The sequence below is a fragment of the Neophocaena asiaeorientalis genome, unplaced genomic scaffold (assembly GCF_003031525.2).
Source record: "Neophocaena asiaeorientalis asiaeorientalis breed wild unplaced genomic scaffold, Neophocaena_asiaeorientalis_V1.1 scaffold258, whole genome shotgun sequence".
Taxonomy (NCBI): domain Eukaryota; kingdom Metazoa; phylum Chordata; class Mammalia; order Artiodactyla; family Phocoenidae; genus Neophocaena; species Neophocaena asiaeorientalis.
The window spans coordinates 1486128-1494272 of NW_020172591.1; the positions used below are offsets into that span (position 1 = coordinate 1486128).

General features: G+C 39.9%; 1 non-coding gene across 1 annotated transcript; it reads left to right on the forward strand.

Annotated features, from left to right (window-relative positions):
- The first annotated feature begins 5844 nt into the window (after window positions 1–5844).
- On the forward strand, window positions 5845–5952 carry LOC112395291 (U6 spliceosomal RNA). The gene has a single exon (XR_003002341.1). It is a non-coding gene; the product is annotated as a U6 spliceosomal RNA (small nuclear RNA).
- The last annotated feature ends 2193 nt before the right edge of the window (window positions 5953–8145 follow it).

The window sequence follows — 8145 nt, forward strand, 5'->3', positions numbered from 1 at the left end:
AGAACCCAGGAGTCAGATTTTCCTGCTTCTTCACGTTTTTAGTGACTTCACATGTTTAGTGATACCAGACATTATAAAAGATATGTTGTAAAGACCCTGGATTCTATTTTGTTCCTCTTAAAGGCAAATGTTGTTCCATAAGGCAGTTAATTTGGCCAGACTCAAACTCCAAATTCTATCTTCTCTGTGTAGAATAGCAGCTGACATCTCTGCTCACTTTCTCATCCTCTGGACTCCCCGAGGGTTTCCCCTAAAAACGAGAGCTTTAATCTATAGCTTAGGGTTGGTTTAGGTTTTCCATGTAAATTTGGGGTCTCTGTGTATGGCTCCCTCCCTTCCATGACTTCCCCCTGTTGGGTTATTCTGCCACCCACAGACCTGTAAGGCTGTGGCTTTCTGTCACCTGACCCTCACAAACTTGCAAATCCCATGCTTCACAGTTCTTCTTTCAAGGGAAGACTCCCCTCTGGTTTCTGCTTGCTGTTGATCATTCATTCTTCTGAGCCTTCATATGGTTGTGGGCATGTTTGTGTTTAAATATTGTTTCCCAGGTTTTAAAACTGTTTTCTCTGAGACAGTTAGTTGGACCAAATGACTCCACCATCACTCAGTTCACTTGCTGATAATTTGAAAATAAGATACTTTCTTGAAAAGAAAGAAGCAGTACCATAAATACACTATAAATTATTACTCTGCAGCCTATGGTTTCCACTTAATATCTGGGATTATCTGACTAATCGGGGTTTAACAATTTAAAGAAACTTGCAGCTTATAGTAGATGATATTCTCAGCCTTAGATAGAAAGAGGACACACATTCTCCTCAATTCTTTAATAAAAGCTTGATATTTTATTATTTTAAGGCAATTTTTATACACCTCATCACATTATTATCAGAAAAGTAGGGCTTCCCTGGTGGCGCAGTGGTTAAGAATCCACCTGCCAATGCAGAGGACACGGGTTCAAGCCCTCGTCCAGGAAGATCCCACACGCTGCGGAGCAACTAAGCCCGTGAGCCACAACTACCGAGCCTGCACTCTAGAGCCCATGAGCCACAGCTACTGAAGCCTACGCACCTAGAGCCCGTGCTCCACAGCAAGAGAAGCCAACACAATGAGAAGCCTGCGCACCGCAACGAAGAGTAGCCCCCGCTCGCCACAACTAGAGAAAGCCCGTGCACAGCAACGAAGACCCAATGCAGCCCAAAATAAGTAAAATAAATAAATTTATTTAAAAAAAAAAAGAAAAATACACTTGGTTAATGTTGTACTATTTATATGAGACATTGCCCATGACATTACTTGGAAGTGAGTGTGACTCCTCACGCTTCTTTTGCACAAAGCCCTTCAGAGGCTTCAAGCTCTAACCATGACCTACAAGAACCCTACCTGATCTGGCCCCTATTATGTCTCTGACTTCCCTTCTACAACTCTCTCCTTTGGTCACTCCACTCCAGCCATGCTGGTCTCCTGACTTTTCTTTAAACACACCAGGCACACTCAGACCTCAGAGCTGTTCCCTCTGCCTGGAATTCTCTTCCCCTAGAGAGTCTCATCACTAGTTCCCTCTTTTTTCAGGTATTTGTTCGGAAGTGACATTCTTAGGGCAGCCTTCCAATGCTACTCTTGTTACCAAACTCAGGTCCAGCTGCTCGCCGCTCAAAAATCAATCTCAAGAGAGCAAATGTTGGTAGAAAGGAAAATTGCTTTTAATCAGAATGCTAGCAATCTGGGGAGATGGTGGACTCAGTGTCCCCCCAAAACCATGTCCAAAGATTCTGCTCGGCCATGTAAGTTTTTAAAGGGAAAAGGGGAAGTAATCTCAGTCAGTGAGATGGGGGTCAGGGTCGTCGTAATCCCCCACTGTGTGCACATTTGTCGATTCGTGATTTTTCTTTAGATGTTATCTTGTTCACATAGTTTGTTCACAAGATTACTGAAGGGGAAGCTAAGGTTATTTCTAGCTTATTTCTACTTCTTTGATCTATGGAAAGAACCAAGAGATTAGGCAAGGTGTGACCAAACGATTTAAAAGGTGTGCTTGGGCTGGAGATGAGTAGAGCATGGGGGTGCCTGGTTTAAGGTTAGTGACAAGACAAACCTTGTCACTAACCTTAATGAGAGCTCTTTCCTGCCAAAGCCTGCTTATTCTCTCTCTAAAATTACAACTCCCTCCCTCACTAAGAAAATCCTTCTAGCACTACTTCCCTTATTATGTCTCTCTCTAACATAGAATATAGTTTCTTATTTATCTTACTTATTTTCCAGATGTATTTACTAGTTATTTACTAGAATGTTATCTTCATAAAGGCAGAAATTTGTCTCTTTTTTTACTCATTCTTATGATACCCTAGAATGACACCCTGCACATCGTAAGTGCTAATGTGTTTAATGAATAAATAGGCGAAGCTCCCTTGATATTCTCTGGAATTCTGTTAAACATTCACCATTGAGAACTAACTTTTGTAGTTGAGTCACACACACACAAGCAGCTTTTGGTATTATAGAAGCTTCAGACTCACATTTATATTTTCAATTCAGTTCCTTCACTGGAAAATGTTGCGTTTTATGATACTATAGGGAGGTTATACATTATTATTATAAGACAAATACTATCATTATGAATAACACTGAAACCCAAAACGTAGTCCAATGAAAACATCTCTATGCTCTGACCAATGGCCCACGGTAATGGTACTTTGCCGGTCTTGTTATACTGAAATTTTCTCATATATGTTATATATGTGTGCCATATATATATAACATCAGTACAGTCAGTGTTCTTTTACCAGTCTTGTGATAATGAAAACATCTAACACCTGGCTGTATGACATAATGCGAACTGGAAAAGAAATATAACACAGTGGGACTAGCTAGTGTAGCACGAACAAGGAGTACCATACGATTCTCCTAAAAAAAAAAAAATTACAAGAGATTGTAATCGGCCCAATTCTCTGGAGGGTAAGAAAAACCAAAAGGGAAATGTCAAAGGGGAAAGAGGATTGGCTTCTGCAAGAGTGCATTTCTGCCTTGTTCTGCGTGCTTGGGCAACTTTAATGAGCCCCCTGGTCTTTGAGGGAATTTGTCTCCAGCTTTGTTTTATGTCCAGCCCTTGACCCTAGGGAAATGACCTAGAAGTACGGGCAATGAGATTTCGAACGATGTTGATTACAGTAAATTCCAGCCCAGTGAAAGATCTTGTACCTTCCTTCAAATTCCTCATGAAGGGATATGACCCATAATATTTGTATAGATAGCCATAATGGAGCACCAAGGGGATATGTGACTTGCACAGTGGGACTAGTTTTCTCTGATTATCAGATCCTTGCCAGTTGAAATGACTTTCATTTTCTAATTCTTAAATGCTCCCAGGCAAGCCAACCTTCCCTCCCACTACCAAACTCCCCCTGCCCCCCATAAGGGTTCCCTGGGCCCCAAGGCTTCCTGTGCCCTCCATTTGTTTGCCAGCTCCTGAGCTATGATCAAACGACTCTAAATGGTGTCTTACCCAGGTCACATATAAATGTTACTCTACTTTCCATAACTGGGAGCAAGGGCACATAGTAACAATTGTAACAGCTACAATATTCCTACTTGTCTCCTTTGTCATTAATTCACACAGCATTTGTGATTTTATTGAAGGGATTTAGTCAAATCAGAAATCCTAAACTAGTCAATAGAAATGGTAACAAATTAATAAATTGACCATATCGGTTTAAATCCAAGATCTGCAGGTTGCTGATTTCAGTTCCCACCTTGGATGCTCAACAAACCAAAATTTGGTGTCTCTGACTAAGCCTTCCTGGCCGTCATTCAGATTCTACCCCACTCCTCAAAACATTGTTTTTTATATTTACTCCCTCCCATCTAGGGGGATTAATTTCTTTCACATCATTCCTCACCCTGCTTCTTTATTTAATTACTTAAACATACCACTCTAAGCAAATGTGTTATAATACATTTAAACTGGAACTAAACATAGATATATTGTATAAAATATATAATAGACAAAAGAGGAAAAGAGAAAAAAAAGAGTTGTTATTTCTATCACTCAGAGATGGCCACAGAAAATTTTTGGAAGATATACATATATATGTGGAACATTAGTTACATGTACGTACTAATAAGAAATTATACATACCACTGTGTATATTTTAAACTACTTTTAAGAATACCTAATATCATCTTTATATTCAGTTAAATACCCATTTATACCATAATTTTTGTTTTGTTTTTTGTATTTTTTTTGCGGTACATGGGCCTCTCACTGTTGTGGCCTCTCCTGTTGCGGAGCACAGGTTCCGGACGCGCAGGCCCAGCGGCCATGGTGCACTGGCCCAGCCTCTCCGCGGCATGTGGGATCCTCCCGGACCGGGGCACGAACCCGTGTCCCCTGCATCGGCAGGCAGACTCTCAACCACTGCGCCACCAGGGAAGCCCTATAACGTAATTTTTAATGTTTTCTGAAAGAAGTAGAATTTGTGTTTTAGAGCAAGCTCTCTGGAGGACTGCCTAGGTTCAAGTTCTACTTACCAGCGGTATGGCTATGGGTAAATTACATAACCTCTATGTAATTCAATTTTCTCATGTATAAAATAGAAATAATAAAAGAACCCCCGATAATGTTCCTGTGTAGATTAAATCAATTAATATTTGCATAGCAGGTAGAACTCTGCCTGATACATAGTAAGTACTGTATAGACATCTATTTGTATCACCATCATCATTATTATTCCTTTTGGGGATGTATTAGGCTACTAGGTCTGCTGTAACAGAATACCACAGACTGCATGGTTTAAACAACAGAAATTTATTTTCTTGCAGTTCTGACGGTTGAAGTCCAGGATCAAGGTGCCAGCAAGGATGGTTTCTTGTGAGGACTTTCTCCTTGGCTTGCAGAAAGCTGCCTTCTTGTGTCTTCACGTGGCCTTTTCTCTGGTATGCACACTCCTGGTATTGCTACTTCTTATAAGGGCACCAGTCCTATTGGATTCGGGCCCCACTCTTAGGACCTCATTTAGCCTTAATTATCTCCTTAAAGGCCGCATCTCCAAATACAGTCACATTGGGGCCGAGAGCCTCCACCTATGAGTTTTGGGTGTAACAGGAGATGTATGCTCATTTAGTTATTGTTAGATATTTAGGTTGATTTCTGGTTCTTACCATAAAGATGTTCATGCCTCAATGAACACTATCCGTTACTATTTCCTTAGTGCAAATTCGTATAAATTGAAATATCAGAGTGTATGTATAATATTAAAGCTTATAGGACGTATTGTCATATTGCCCTCCAGAAAGGTTATACCAGTTTACATGTCCACTAGTCGTATAAGACTTATTTTAGTTTCAGTTTATCGCAAGAAATAGTCATTTTAGATATTACTGAAGCCTCGTTACTCTCCATCATTCCTGCGTCTTCACCTCCCCTTCCCCCGGTATACACACAAAGTTGTCCTCTTGAAAGGTAATATCACAGGAGGGCAAGTTGGGAAAAAATACATGTTGGCCTACGCAATGCCAGTGAGAAGAGTTATATCAATAAGCATCCTATTTACTCGTGTAGACCTCAGCAACTGAAATGAAAATGCAGTTACAGAAAACACCTGGACCATGGCAGGCCAAAACAGAAGAGGCGTTGGAAATCTAGGTGGCAAAAATTAAAACAATCGTGTAAACACAGAGTCATCCTAATACCCTGCACCCGTAGGAAAAAAAAATATCCTAAAACAAAATAAATAAATAAAATTAAGCAAACCAAAATTGAAAGAGAAAGTGAAAATGAAAATTCGTATTTCACAAAAGTAATTTCTTAATGGTAAAGCAACACAGTTTAAAAACCTTACTATGGTGCTTGCTTCGGCAGCACATATACTAAAAATTGGAACAATGCAGAGAAGATTAGCATGGCCCCTGCGCAAGGATGACACGCAAATTCGTGAAGGGTTCCATATTTTTAGCAGAGACCTTAATTAAACAAGAATTATTTAAGAAAAAACTTGCTACGAGCATGTTCAAGCATACAGAGAACAAGAAAGAATTCTACAGTGAATACTTTTATATACCCACAACATAGGTGTGTTAACATATTTGCTTTATCCATATGGATATATATAATTTTTTCTCAATAATTTGAATGTTTCTACTTCATTGTTAGATACTACCATATACATCTTCCCAAATAAGGATTCTGTCCAAAATACATTATTGAAGGATTATCACCTTATTACCTTAACAAAATTAGCCATAGTCCCCTTGATATCATTGAGTAGCCAGCTCACATTCAAATTTCTATAATTTTCTCCCAAATATCCTTTATAGCTGTTTTCTTTAAACCAAGATCCAATCAAGTACCAGGCACTGCCTTTGAGTGTTGTATCTCTGAAGTCCTTTTGTAATTAGCAGGTAATTTGGGACCTGATTTGCTGGTGTCAAGTGAATGTCTAGTTGCTTAGTGAACTTTTTTCACCTAATGTGTTCAGTTTCTACTGGTGATTTGATTGAATTTACCTATTTCATTAGGGGATGCAAAATGGAGTTTTTTAAATTTTAACTTTGATTCTGCATTTATTGGCTCAAAATTCTGTGTAAAGAATTTTCTCTAATTAGTTTGTTATCAAAAATGCCCAAACACATGCTCTATTCTCTGTCTTTTGTTAACCATTTTCACATCAAGAAGTTGATGTAAGTCACTTCCAGTGGTGGTGAATGCCATTATTTTCCCTGATATTTTGGTATCATCATAGACACATACATTTTTATTTCAGTTTTAGTTTATTTTCTTTTTTGTTCTCAAACTGTCACAGATATCGCCAGTAGGAGCTCTTTCAAGCTGTCTTCTCTGTCCTTTCGATATGACCTCATTACTCTTTCCCTGTTTCCTTACTTCCTCACACAATAAGATGTCCCAGCTTCACCTGTTTAACATCCGTTTGGTTATTAAATTTTCCTACAACCCTTTTTCATCTTTATATTAACCAAGAAATGTGAAATAAAGAAGCAAATATGTGATTGTAACCTGGTGTCTTGATTTTAGTTTGCCTTTTTCCAAAAGCAAATCCTGAATCAATGACTTCAGTACAGGTACATTATTTAGGAATTGATCCCAGGAAGCCAAAGTGAGGGGATGGGGAAATTGAGACACAAAAGGGAAAAAAGTAAAAAGCATGTGTGTTAGTGACCTAGTTATCACTGTGGGCAACAGCCGTGTCCCCCTGGGTGCTTTCTATGTAGAACGGAACATTCATTTCCTCAGAACCGTCCACTGAGGAAAAGGAAGCTGACATATTCATCAATTGCATTTTCTCCTTGGTTAAGGGTTACGCTGGGATCATTAACTCTTGAGCTGGAGAAAGCCCTGAGGTGGAAAAGCAGAGCTCAGGTGCTCAAGGTAGGAAGTTATCAGTGGGCTAAGGTTACAGATGAGCCAAGGAGAGGGGGGCAAGGTATTGAGAGCATCTACTATACTGGGAAAGTCAAGTTGGTGGCTCCTTGACTTGATAAATGTTCTGTTCCTTTTCTTGTTTCTTGGCCCACGGTCTCTACACTTTGAACGCCAACTGTATCTGGATCCAGAAGTGTCCATGTGGGTACTTTCTCCTGCTCTTCTGCATCCTAAAAGGTGTCCGTGGTCTTCTACACCAAGTGCAAGGCTATATTAAGCTTAGATTGCTCCCTGAGCTTCACATTCACATTTCCAAGTGTCTACTAGGTATGTCCAGCTGGATGTCCTGCAGATTCCTCAAATCTGTCATGTCCCAAACTGAAGCTATCACCTTCTTCCCAGACCTGCTCCCTCTCCACTCGTATGTGAATGGCAGTACTGTCTACCCAGCCACCCAAGCCAGAGGCCAGGCATTGTCCTTGACGCTTTGCTTTCACCACCAAGACTCAATTGTCTTTTTCCTTTCAAAAGCTTTTCAAACTCATCTATGTCTCTTTATTACCACCACCTCTATTCTATTTCTGGAGGCCATCTTCACTTACTTTGATTACCGTGACAGTCCTCAAGCTAATTCTCCAGCATTGTCTGCCTCTAATCCCTTCTCCACACTGAAGCCAGGAGCTCTCTCTAAAATGCAGCAAGAGCAACTGATCTAAACACTATTTTGCAGAGTCCTTTGCTGGTTTCTGTTTGCTTTAAGTATAAAG